Genomic DNA, 14,012 nt, shown 5'->3' with positions numbered 1-14,012 from the left:
CTTTATTCACAACACCTTTTGAAAGAAACTCATTCACTATAAATAACAAGTCAAGTTTACTGAGATCCCAAAATTTTTGAAAGAAAGCCACCAAAAATGCATCAAGACCTGGCGCTTTGTCCCCAGGTAGAGCAAAAACTGTCATTTTAAGTTCCTCCACAGTTACCATTCCTTCCAGAGACGCTGCTACATTCCTTGGTAAAACTTTGAGACCGATACCGCTAAACTTAGACTTTATCGGTAAATCCTTCGCAAAGACTTTCTGAAAGTGCTTCACCAACTCCATCTCCTATTCATCACTCTTATTATCCTCCACTCCTTCAAAGCAAATACTCGACATATCATTCTGACGACATCGGGAATTCGCTATAGCATGAAAAAACTTGGTATTCGAATATCCCTCCTTCAACCATCTGACCCTCGATCTTTGCTTCCAAAAAATTTCTTCTGAACGAAGATAGTAGTGTAAAGACGAAAGAAGTTCACACTTTTCTACCTGTAAAGTACTCGTAAGAACTCCTCCCCCTTGTATCGCACCCTCCACACCTTCCAAACCCAATAAAGTGTCTCTGATTTTGTTTTTAAGGCAGAAATGAATTTCTTTTTTTCAATGAATCAGCATATGTTTTACACTCAGCAATTTTTTATGAATGCTAAAGTCAAAAGAGCCCATAACAATAGCATTAATCCAAGTCGCTTTAATCATATCCCACACCCCATCTTCCTCTAACCATGTAAGGTCAAAATGAAAAGGCTTGAGACCTTTAAAAATATCATCAGTATACATGGTCAGAAGACAGCTTACTAAGAGCATTTATTTTAGCCAGAGGAAAAAATGACTCTCGATCACTTAACACCAGAAACCTATCCATTTTGCTCATTATAAGGTTCGAGACACTGCTATTAGACCAAGTGAAAGATTTAAAGGAAAATCCATCATTTCATGCCTGACAATAAAGTCATTGAATAATCACATACATCTATTCAAGCTCATCGTAGAGGAAATTTCATCTTGCCATCTTATCATAATGAAGTCACCAGCTATACACCACGACAAATTCATACTCAAATAACATCAGAGAGAGACTGTAAAAACTCTTCCTTCAACACAAAAACATTTGGCCTATGGACATTTGCACACATCCATTTAAAACCACCTAAAGGGCCTTCAAAGACAATAACACAAAAATGATCAAATAAATGAAAGTCCAAACAGTTAACTACAGATGAGTCCCATATTGTCCATATACCCCCTGAATATCTTATCGCATCTACCCCAACAAAACCTACCAAACCCATACCCTAAACATCTCTGATATCTCAAAAAGAATGACTGGGGAGTTTTGTTTACTGAAGAAGCAAAATGCTAAGTTTATAATTCCCAACTAGCAACAAGACTTCACGTTTTTTTTCATCTCCCCAGGCTTCGCATATTCCAGCTAATTACCTTCATTACCACCAGAAGTAGCCCCATCTCCAGCACTAAGCGCAGAGGAGGAGCGTTATGTGCTCTCAGAAGTATCAGCCAAATTTGGGTCCACTTCCCTAAAGAGAAGTACCCCCTCCGAGACTCCCCTTCTTCTAGCGGCAAATCTAAAAAGGATGAGAGATAAAAATTTTGAACTCCTAAATTAGTGCATGGAAGAGAGACAACTTTTATCCTAAAATTAGTGTGTGGAAGAGAAAGAATACTTTTGAAGAGAGAGATATCTTACCTTTAAAGGAAGAGAGAGAAATACTAAAAATATGCTTCTAAAACTAAGGGAAGAGAAAGAAAAGCATACACATATATTTTAGGAGCAATCTCTAAAATTACTACATGTCATATTCTATATCTTAATTAGAGTACGCATGGTAAGGGAAGAGAGCTCTCTTGCTATATTGAAGATATAGACACAAGAGTTAGGAGATGATTAAATACTTCGATAAATACTATACTGAAGATAGATGTAAAGAGAAGATAGATCATGAGAGATAATTTTCATTGATAATAGAGAGATGATTAAATAAAAATATATACAATAAACGTAAACAAATGTTGAAAATATATAAAAATAAATAAATTTTATTTGAATGCACAAATTTCTTGATAATTCTCTAATTTATGGAAACTCTTAAGTGGAATTCCTTATTTATCTCTTTTCATGATTGACAACTCTATCCAAAGTTGTTAGCGAAGAGTGATTCTTATGTAGAGAATAGAGATAAAGATGGAAAATTGAGAGATTTTATCAAGATATACTTTATTATATGCATGTGAGAGCGACATGTTTGGTACTAGAAATAGTAAAGAACATTGAGAGAGACGTATTGCCTATTTTTTGAGAGAGAGAGAAAGGGGGAGGCATAATATATATATATATATATATATATATATATATATATATATATTGGATTCAATAGGGTATTCTTATTCTTATTTAACCGGAGCTTCTATCAATTTGGAGACAGAGTTTATTCTCGATCATGCTTTATAATTTCATTATCAAACATGTTCCTCTTTAAATGCCTTAGTTTTTGTGTTTATGTATTTGTCTTCTTTAAATGCCTTTGTTTTTGCATTTATGTGTTTGTTTTGGTCACCGACTGCAACTTTTTACTATAGGCTTTTAGATTTTTCTGTGATTTGGATAACAAGGTGTGTTGCACCAGCACTTCAAGTTCGGCTTACTAGTGCGAATTCTTTGATCATATTGTTGCCTCTCTTTCTCTCTAGAGATATATATTTGCCTCTCTTTCTCTTGCATGGAAATCTAGAGATATTCTGTTTATGAATTCCTTGGTCATGTGGGCCAATGTCAATCATTATTTGATTCTAGAAGGTTCCACATACAAAATTTAGCGATATATAATTGCTTGTCTCTATGATATATAGTTTCCTTTTTCGCTCTCTCTCTTGCATGAAAATTGATGCAGGGATTAAATAAAACCAGAAAAAACAATAATAAAAAAAAAAAGTTGAGAGAATATACCCTCTCTCAAATGTCTGCAAGGGAATCCACATCAAAATCAAAAATTCTATTCAACTCATTTACCGATTTACAATGAAGAGAGATCTCCCTTTAAATAGACAAAAAAAAAAGATAAACAATAACTAAACAAAAATACCTCTATCTACACGGACTACTTTCTCTCTTCTCTCTATTTTCTATCTTAACTTATTTTCTCTCATCCTAGTTTTCTCTCTCTTAACTTCACGCTGCTAAAGATTTGCTTCTAAATATAGAAGACGTTTTACCCAAAACCTCCCCAACGTTGGTAATTATTGAAAAGATAAACCTCATAGATTTAACCTTATCCTATTTATATTCATTTTTAAAAAAAACTAACCAAACCCAATTGATCAATATCAATGCAAGCACAAGATAAACTCATGCCCACCTAATTATCCTAACTCACTTCTTATTCTTAAGAAAAATAAACAAAAGAATAATAACATAAAAAAACTAAAATAACTCTAATTTTATTTGCATCATTCTCCCGAGGTTGGGAAAAACTCGACTTGATCTTATCGACATTCTCAAAAGTTAGTGATGAAGTCTCACCATGAGCCTCGGTATTTTTTCTTCAATTTCTTTAAGACTGATGTAATATTCTTTGCCTGCAAAGAGTTCCAAGAGTAATTCTTGGATATGAGCTTGGGCTGATTATTCCTAACTATGAATGGGTCCAGCTCCAAAGAAGCACTATTTGCAATCAATGAACACCCTTAACTATGAAATTTTCGGAGATCGGTTTGAATATCAAAATCTTGTGGTCGCTCTATAGGACATAGATTTGGCCTATAAATTTCTTCGTTATACTTGAAATTAACACTTTGGATTTGTCGAGGAGTTACTGATGTAAGATTAATGTAGTTGTGAGTACTTTCTTCATGAGAAAGATTGTTCTCCAACCGCTGCAACTTTTGATCCAACTGTTGCATATCATGTTCTTCACGAGGAACATTTTTCTCCAATTGCTGCAACCTCTGATCCAACCGTTGCATCATCTAATTCATCTTATGATTCATCTCACATACTTCAGTTAAGAAATTATCTAGGGCTTTAGTCAAATTTTCTATAACAGGAACAGGATTGGCTTGATTAGCGTTTGGTGGCATTGTAAAACAAACTGGATCTCTCTGGATCTAACTTGCTCTGATACCATTGATGCTGGAAGAAAATAAACCAAAAAAAATAAAAATAACAAAAAGTTGAGATAATATACCCTCTCTGAAAGGTCTGCAAGGGAATCCACCCCAAAAACAATATTTAAATAGACTAAAAAGAAGATAAACAATAACTCAACAAAAAAAACCCCTCTCTCTACACGGTCTTTTCCTACTTTTTCTCTTTCCTTATTTTCTCTCTTAACCTATTTTCTCTCATCCTTATTTTCTCTCTCTTAACTTCATGTGCCAAAGAGTTGCTTCTAAATAGATAGCTCACCTTTTACCCAAAGCCTCGTTATTGTTGAAAAGATAAACCCCCTTAAATTTAACCTTATCCTATTTATATTCTTTTTTTTTTAGAAACTAACCAACCCAATTGATCAATATCAATTCAGGTACAAGACAAGCTCGTGTCCATCTAATTATCCTAGCTCACTCCCTATTTTTAAGATAAATAAATAAAATAATAAAAAAATTAAAATAACCTTAATTTTATTTGCATAAAAAATCTAGATATATATTCTATTTACTGGTATGAATTCCTTGATTATGTGGGCCTCATTGTTTGAGTTTTTTTTTTTTTCAACTCTTGGCCATGGTATTAAGAGTAAACTTCATGGAGTAATGATGGATAGGTGAATTTTAGGGTTTTGACATTGGTGTGCTGGCTTGGTAGAATAATGTTAGGATTTTAATTTAGTTCATTGATCCTTTGGATTGGTTTTAGTTTTTTGTTTTTTGTTTTTTGTTTTCGTTTTTTTTTTTTTTTTCTGGATTAACTTGTTTTGTTTAGAATCTTAGGTTTTTTAATGGATTTCTTAGTTTGAGTGCACCAAGTTAAGGTTTTTATTATTCTTGGGTCTATAGAAGAATTTTAGGACATCTAAAATTTGATTTTGATTCGGTTTCAAATGACACCAAGAAATAATTGTTCTCCTGTTTTAAGGTATTTCATTGCTGCTTTTTTGCTTAGGCATGATGAATTTAGGATATTTTGCCAAATATTATTTGCATTTTAGAAAGAGAGAAGATTCTTGGGGATACATGGTGATCAGAGAGGAAGACACTATTTAGGGAAACATCGCTTTATGAGGATGAGCAATGAGGGTGCTAATTTTTATGCTACATAATTATGTTATTTTACACTATTATTTGTTATTTTGTTAATAATGGCTTTGATTTAGTTACTTTAGTTAATTTTTATGGATACTTTTTTTTTTTTTTTCATAACAAGCTTTTGATTTTTAAATAACTTTCTTTTCGCATGGATGCTCTCTCATATTTATTTTTACCTTTTAATTAAAAAAATTAAAAATGTTTTAATATAGCAAAATGTTAATTTGTTGGATTTGTTAGATACAAAAAGATGTATTGTTTAGTGAGTGTTAGAGACGGTTCATGGTACTTCTATTGTGGGTGAGAGAGATGAGTTTATATTTGTTAGATTTGAGATAGTTTTTTTCTAAAACAAATTAGGTAGTTTCTCTCTCTAAAATTTGATAAAATTTTTATCTCTAATATTTTAATATGTTTTCTGTTTAAAAGTTAAAATTTGAGATAGTTTCCCTATCTGAAAACTTTGAGATATTTATCTCTCTAACATGTTTAGGTAGTTTCTCTCTAAAATTTGATATAGTTTATATCTTCAAAGTTTTAATATACTTCCTCTTTCTAAAACTTAAGATTTTTTATGGTTTCTCTCTCTAAAAAAATTTAGATAATTTCTATCGATAAAAAATTCTAGGTAGTTTTTCTCTAAAATTTGATATAGTTCCAAAATTTAAATTTTTAATATATTTTATCTTTCTAAAGCTTAAATTTTGAGATAGTTTATCGCACTAAAAAAAATTGAGATAGTTTTTATCTCTAAAAATTTCTAGGTACTCTCTCTAAAATTTGATATAATTTCTCTCTCTAAAATTTTAAAATCTTCTCTCTCAAGCTTTAAATTTGAGATAATCTATCTCTCTTAACATTTGAGATAGTTTATCTCTCTAAAAAAATTCAATTACTTTCTCTCTCTAAAATTAAACTCTCTAAATAGTTTGAGATAGTTTATCTTTCTAAAAAAATTTAGGTACATTCTCTCTAAAAAAATTGATATAGTTTCTCTCTCTAAACTTTTACCATACTTTCTCCCTCTAAAAGTTAAAATTTGATATTATTTCTCTCTAAATTTTTTTGAGAAAGTTTATTTCTTTAACAATTTTTAACTACTTTCTTTCTCTAAAATTTTCATACTTACCAAATGTGTCCTATGTTTCAGGTCGATGGGGGCCAACGAGTGGAATCCATGAAGCTTAAAAATTAAAAAAAAAAAAAGGAATAGGTTTTGGTGTGGAAATGAAATCGTAGAAAGTTGGTGATTTTCAAGATTTTTATGGAATTTTAATGTCCTAGCCATTAGGCAAACCAAATGGTGGATCAGGTTTTGGTGTGGAAATGAAATCGTAGAAAAGTTGGTGATTTTCAAGATTTTTATGGAATTTTAATGTCCTAGCCATTAGGCAAACCAAATGGTGGATTTCAATAATATCCAAGATATTAAAAATCTATGTGCCCAAACGGGCCCTTATAGATATGTATGCAAAGTGATAAGATGCGTGAACTAAGTGTTGTTTAATGGAACTCAATGATTTTGGGGCTTGCAGCTCATGGCAAAGGCAGAGATGCTCTAAATCTCTTCGCCAAAATGCAGGCCAAGGGTTTCAAGCCCAAATGCCCAGTGATATTACATTCATTGGGGACTTGTGTGCGTACACACACTGGGTTGCTCGAGGCTGGTCGGACCTACTTTGAGCTCATGGTTAATGAGCACAAGATTGAGCCCAAGGTTGAGCATTATGGGTGCTTGGTTGGTCTCCTAGGTCGAGCTGGTCAGGTTCACGAAGCTGACGAGCTGGTGAAATTAAATCCGATGACCCCAGATGCTGGCATTTGGGGTGCGCTACTTATGGCTTGCAGGAGCCATAGTTAAGCTTCTTGAGCTTGAGCCTCATAATGCAGGGAATTTTGTGCTTTTCTCTAACATATATGCTGCTAGGTGGGACGAGGTCGAGCAAGTGAGAGCGAGGATGAGAGGTGTTAAGGTAAGGAAGACTCCAGGGTCGAGTTTATAGAGATCGCGGGCATGATCCACGAGTTCGTTATCGGGGATAAATCACACCCATTGTCCGAGGCCATCTATAAAAAGCTCGAGGAACTAAGTGTGTGGCTAAAGCTCGTTGGTGTTGGGTTTGGTGATAGCTAAATTATCGTACCCATATTTTCTTTTAATTATTAAAGTATTATGGGAAATAGAAATTTGACTTTATTAAAAAACAAGAAAAAGATAGTAAAAGATGACATAATACCCATCTTTTGAGGGTCACCCTTTTGGGAGTTATGGGAATGAATTTCCAATATAAAGATGGGTCTCAAAGAGAGAGAGACATGACCTTTGAAAGAGGGGCGGTATTTTCACGAGTTTTGAGTTGGTTAACTTCCATTTCTAAAGAGAGAAAATCTCTATATTGCTCTCAAGGCTATCTTTCTAGTAGTGATATTACAGTGGAAAAGATGATGTTGATCGACGGTGTTGCTCGGTTGGAAGAGCGGGTTTAGAAGGGAAGATCGGTAATGGTCTTTTACCGATGTTTAGATATAAGTATTATCTCTTGTAACCCAAAACTGTATTCTTCATTGTGATAGTGGATTTCTAGTTACCAAAGCCGTGGATGTAGCCCTACAGGATGATCCACGTAAATCGTGTGTTGTTGTGGTGTGCTTTTTATATTTCTTTTATTTCTCACACTCGATTTATAATTGTATTCATCTACTTTTCATTTGGCCAATTGAGTACACGATCTTGGGTAGGATCCGGGATTTTGGGATTCCTGATTCCACAAGCTAAGGGGCTCTCGAGTTCCCTACAGTTGGCTATGTCCCAAGCACTGATTCGGTGTTGACGATGTTTGTGAGGAAGAGAAGGAACATACACACAATATGCATAGTGAGAAGCTCGCAATTGCTTTCGGGCTCATTGCGAGCATGCCAAGCACACCAATAAGGGTGGTGAAGAACCTTCGAGTATGTGGGGATTGCCATTCAGCGACCAAGTTCATTTCAAAGGTCGAGGGGCGGGAAATCATCGTTCGGGACCAGATCAGGTTCCACCACTTTAGAGAGAGCAAGTGTTCTTGTAAGGATTTTTGGTGACGGCATGGTATCGGTAGTTTCTCATTTCGGCAAGAGTCAATTGGGTTAGGCATGACAACTAGGGGTGGCAACTGGTCGGGCCGGGTTGGGGTCTGAATCACTTGGACCAATACATGACCCTGAACCGGGTCTAGACATTTAAAATATATAAAAATATATATTTTATGTCCTTTATATTGAGTCATGTCGGGTCCAAAACATGGATGTGGATCCAGTTCGGGGGTTGACCGATCCGATTGCTGGCCGTAGGGACACAGGGTGGAATATGAGATGAATTGGGAAGAGAGAGAGAGAGAGAGAGAGAGTGAAATGATAGGGTGTGACATTGATTATGAGATGAAATGGGAAGACAAATAAGTGGTGATTACATACAAGAGGTTCTATAAATTGAATAATTGAAGTTCATCATGAGAGCCAAAATTACATACTTTAGGCTTTTTTTGACTTTTGATAGAAATGACAAAAGTACGCATCCTTGGTGTGGGTTCATTCCATCAAGCCTTTTGTGAAGAGAAAGAGAGAGATTCCTCGAACCCCTACACTTTAGAGAGGGCGAGGGTGGAGGGGTTATTCCATCAACTACAACGTGGCCATGGGGTGGCAATAGGCGGGTGGCCGGCCCAACCCGTTAAAACTAGGGTCTGAGCGACAAAATGCATCTTGAGGACTAGGCTTGAGCCAGCCAAGGCGGCCAGTCTTATTCTTTGCCTTTTTTTCCTCGAATTTTTTTAGTTTTACTTAGTAGAATAGGGCTGGGCTGGGCTGGGCTGGGCCGGGCCAGGATCAAGACTGGTTTCCAGCCTTAACTACAACTAAAATTACAATCCACTTTTTTGTTATAGGGTTTCTATCATTTAAGCTATTTTTGCTGCTTTTGAAAGATTGGAATGGGGCCACTTAACTATTCCCAAGAAAAACAAGTAATTTGAGTCTTAAAAAAAGGGAAAAGTTTATATGGAGCTTAGGCTCTAAGCAATTAAATTAGAGCCTACCTCAAAATTTTCACTAGAAGAGGTTGTTTTGATGCCCAAATATCCTCAAATTGATCTTCTCAACATGAAAATGCATGGACTTGATAAAAAATGGATTTCAAGTTTTGGAAATAGTGCTTCTTGTAATGCATTTTTGAACCATCAAAATGTAAGTTATTCAAGTTTTCATAGATATGCTCGATCTACACTATTTTTTAGCTTTAAATTTTATAATTAAAGATAAAAATACATTGTAAGGCTAGTCAAAGATTTCCGATATTGAAACCGACACTATTTGAAGGTGGGCTCTAATTTGATTGTTTAGAGCCTGGGCTCTATGCAAACTGCACCCAAAAAAAGGGCTATTTGAGTCTTCTATGTGAATAAATTTGTAGAGAGATGCACATTATATGTCCCCCTTTTGAGCTGGCGTACACTGGAATTTGTCATATCAAGGTTGGCAAGCCACCATTATTAGGCCTTTATAAAACAGCCATACACTCATTTAACATAAAGGAAAATGCTGTACTTTATTTCACCTAATAGTTACCATACGAAATTCTTTTCCCTCTTTTTCTCTCAAATAATTTGAAGTTTTTTTTTGAAAAGTTAACTTCGAATCAAATTATTTGAAGTTTTAGAAGTGGCCTCTCTATCTCACTAAAAATAATTGAAGAGTTTTTATGCTCTTGCAGGAGTATACTATCAATTTATTCCCTCTGGTAAACCCCAACCTAGAGGTATTTCAATACCCCAAAATTTGTGTTCAAACTAGAGACCAACTTCAAGAAGAAAAACATAATGAAAATAAAATATCAATTTCACTCTACAAGAGCTAGAAAATAATAGGGAACAAGTTTATATAAGATTGCAATCTTAAAATGTAGAAAAAAAATGCACTTCAAAAATCTGGCATAAGAAGTTGTTTTAATGCTGGAAGACCCTTGAATTGATCATCTCAATATCAAGATATATGAATATGGAAAGAAAAAAGATTTTTGGTCTAAAAAATAATGTATTTTGCAACACATTATCTGGACCATCCATTTTCAAGATTTTCATGTGTTTATAGATCTACTTGATTTGAACAATTTTTAGAGTTTAAACTTTTATAATTAGAGATAAAATTAGATTCTCAAGCCATCCTGACACCAAAAGTACATTTATGATAAAATTTGGATGAGTGCCTTTATTTGATTGTTTAGGTTGCAACCTTATGTAAACTATACCCAAATAATAGCTTAGACATCCTAAACTTGAACTTAAGAGTGTCCAATTTCTAGACAGCCAAATCTAAGTGCTAAATAAATAGACTCCACATCCTAAAATTGAACTTAGATCGTCCAATTTCTAGACAGACAAATCTCAGTGCTAAATTTTCATAGCCTTAAGTAGCATTTTACCTGAGAAAGTAAATAAACAGTATGCTCCTACAGGAGCACAGTGTGCACCCTGATACTTAGTCTCTCTCTAATAAAAAATTATCCTACACCCAAGAAAGAGAGAGAGAGGGAGAGGGAGAGTGAGTTTAGACTTTGCTTTCATTAAAAAATGAAAAACGAGGTTAAAATTGAAGCAAATGTTCTCTGATCAATCCGTACTTCTTGTTAACGGCTTTGTCTTTATTATGACGTAGTTTAATGGTTAATTTAACGAGCTATCTATCTGCGTAATCGTGATTAAGCATTGAATTAAATTAATCTCTACCGGGATTAGCAAGTTCCCCTGGGGGAGGAGGTTTTTTCGCATGCCGGCGGCCGCATCTATTCGATCTTGACACTATATTTCACATGTCGGTAATAACTAAGACCACCACGATTATAAATCTCAATGAAAAAATTAAAAATAAGATTTCAATTAATCTATTTTGAAACATTTCTTTGAAACGCCAAAATATTTCATACTCCTAAGTGACAAGATTGTACAACTATTCCAATTAGTATAACACAATCTAGGAGTACTTTTAGGACCTAGGATGTGTCTTCACCGTAATGAATAACCTTAAAAAACAAAAATTTCAAATTTCACTATGGAAAAAACAAAATTCTAATATTGAACATAGACCATTCGATTTTTGGAGGGTCAGATCTGAGTGCCTAAAAACTCAAAAAATCTAGAAAATAATCATACGGTGATTCTTGGATACAAAAATGTCATATTAAAAAGATCTCTCAAATAGTGATTTCACCAAATGGAGCAAGTGTACAATATATACTCCCGTGGGAGCACAACACATAACTCTCAAAATAAAAAGATGGTAGCGGACCAGTTGCCAACACAAATATCTTTTTGTTGGATCAACGAGTCCATGGCGAACCGCACATGCTTTTTGTAAAAGTGAACGAATATAATGAAAATGCTTTTATCGAATTTTTTTTCCTTTTTTGAATGTTAAAAAATATCCTAATATTCTCTAGTCATAAAATGTGAAATCAAGGGGATAAGACGTGCCATTAACGGAATTTGAAGCGGCGTTCGAAAAATCAAACTGGCCAAGGGCCAATTTCGATTAACCAGTAAACTAGCCGATTTAACAGGTGTAACGGGGTAGGCCCTGGCTGGTCCAAAAAGTGTTAAAAAATACAAAACAAGAAAAAAAAAGTATATTTAAAACTTGACTAAGATAAGCACATCCAAAAAAAATTGAAAAGTAAAAAAAAAAATGGATTTGTGTTAAGAGGTATTTTAAAAAATTCTAAAAAATATGAAAAATATAAAAATAAGTATTCATGGCCAAAACACTTTTCAATCTTTGCTAAAATTATAAAAAGCATTTAGAAATACATTACAAACAACTCTCTTATTTTTTTAGATTAATTACATACTTTTTAAAAAAAAATTAAAATATCCGACCAGACCACCAAAACCGGCCAAAACTAGATCGACCACTGCCCGATGCGTGCCAGTTTGACCTGCCTGTTCCAAGTTGGATCAGCCAAATTTACAAGCACTGATTTGAAGTTTGTGAGTTTCTTTTTGAATTTTATACAAAGAAATAACGTACTCCACCATTTTATATTCGCTTGTCTTGTACACATGAAAAATACCTCTTTCCTTGTATACATTTCGGCCTTATCCAACCGTCCATTTTTTAACGGAGGGCTAAGATTGCCCCAATCACAATATCACATCTCTACACTATTTTATTTTTAATTTTTTCTATAAACTATTTTGACACTAAAATTTGAACGTCCTTTTCTCTATTAAATTCGTACTAACGAAAAATATATAAAAAATATTATTTCAATAAAAAATGATCAAAATACCCCTGAAAGCTTCAAAGGGTATTTTGGTTATTATTTTTTTCGAAAAATTATTGTTAGTATTTTTTATAGGTGCACCCCAATGAGAAGATGGCAAGTACCAAATTTCATATTCAGAAAAATTATATTAAAAAAATTAAAAATAAAATACTTTGAGACGTCAGATCTAAGATCAAACGGTGAGTAGTTCTCTTGATAAAAAATAGACGGCTGGATGATAAGGGAGGATAGAACTCCTTGTAGGAGAAACATAGAGAGCTTTTCCATTCTAAAATGCCCATTATGTATTTCAAATTTGGTAAAATACCTTTACAATACTACAAATTTTGTAGAACTTTCACTGTGATATCCGAATTTGGAAAATATATCTTATACAAAAGTTAAATGCACATACCAATTAATTTTTTTTATCCTTAAAAATGAAGCCAGACCCCTAATATGTTTAAAATTTGGCAAATGCGTATAAAATACTGATTTGTAAAACTATCTCTATGATATTTGGGTTTTGGAAAATATACCGTATACATTAATATATTTATACCTATTTTTTGAATTTTATTCACTCCCTAATTCAGCTCAAGTTAAAGTATTTCCCCTGTCCTCACAAAAGCGAACAAGTGTTAACTTCTTACTAGACTTTTTTTTTTTTTTTTTTGGAAAATTGTTCCGGGGATGCATTTTTACGTTTGAGTCTCCCTAGGTATTAAAATATCTATGGAAATGGGTGATCTAAAAACCAATGATCCAAATTTTTTTATATAAAATTACTATTTTTAATTTTTAAAATCTATCTATATTTTCATATGCATGATCTCTATGTTGGAGATTATATGCTATTAAACTTGGGTTAAAAAATCCATCTTAAAAATAATTTTTTAAGAGGGGAATCATTTATGCATGGGCTCATTAAAGTTATTTTATTTTTTTTTATAGTTTCAATAGTAGCAATTGAATTTAGGATTTACTTTTGCTATTTTTTTCTATATTAGTAGGGGGGCAATTGGTCGGGTCGCGTCTAGCTTGACCTAGATCCAAACCTAAAAATAATTGTGGGACCTAGACATAGGCCCAAACCCAACTAAGTCTAAAGTCCCCAAACCGCGGCCCAGACCCGAGTTGATTAAGAGGTCCAAACACAGAACCAGGCCTAAACCCGACTAAAAAAAGAGAGAATAATTGGAGACGAACCTAGACTCAAACCCAAACTCGTAAGAACTACATGGAATGAGTTCCGGACGCAAGGCTATTGAACGCGAACCCGACCCATAGGGTCCAACCCCTACCCTATACCCAGACCAGGGGTGGGGTCTACGTGGGTCTCGGGTCCACCGGTTGCAATTGCCACCCATGATTAGCACTGCATCCCTACTCTACTTATGTTTTGATAATTTTCATCTTTGGAGGAGTGTCCATTTATTTGCTGAGTGA

The sequence above is a fragment of the Amborella trichopoda genome, chromosome 10 (genome assembly GCF_054954075.1).
Source record: "Amborella trichopoda isolate Santa Cruz 75 chromosome 10, AtrichopodaSantaCruz75HAP2 v2.0, whole genome shotgun sequence".
Lineage (NCBI taxonomy): Eukaryota > Viridiplantae > Streptophyta > Magnoliopsida > Amborellales > Amborellaceae > Amborella > Amborella trichopoda.
This window is presented reverse-complemented; position numbering follows the sequence as displayed.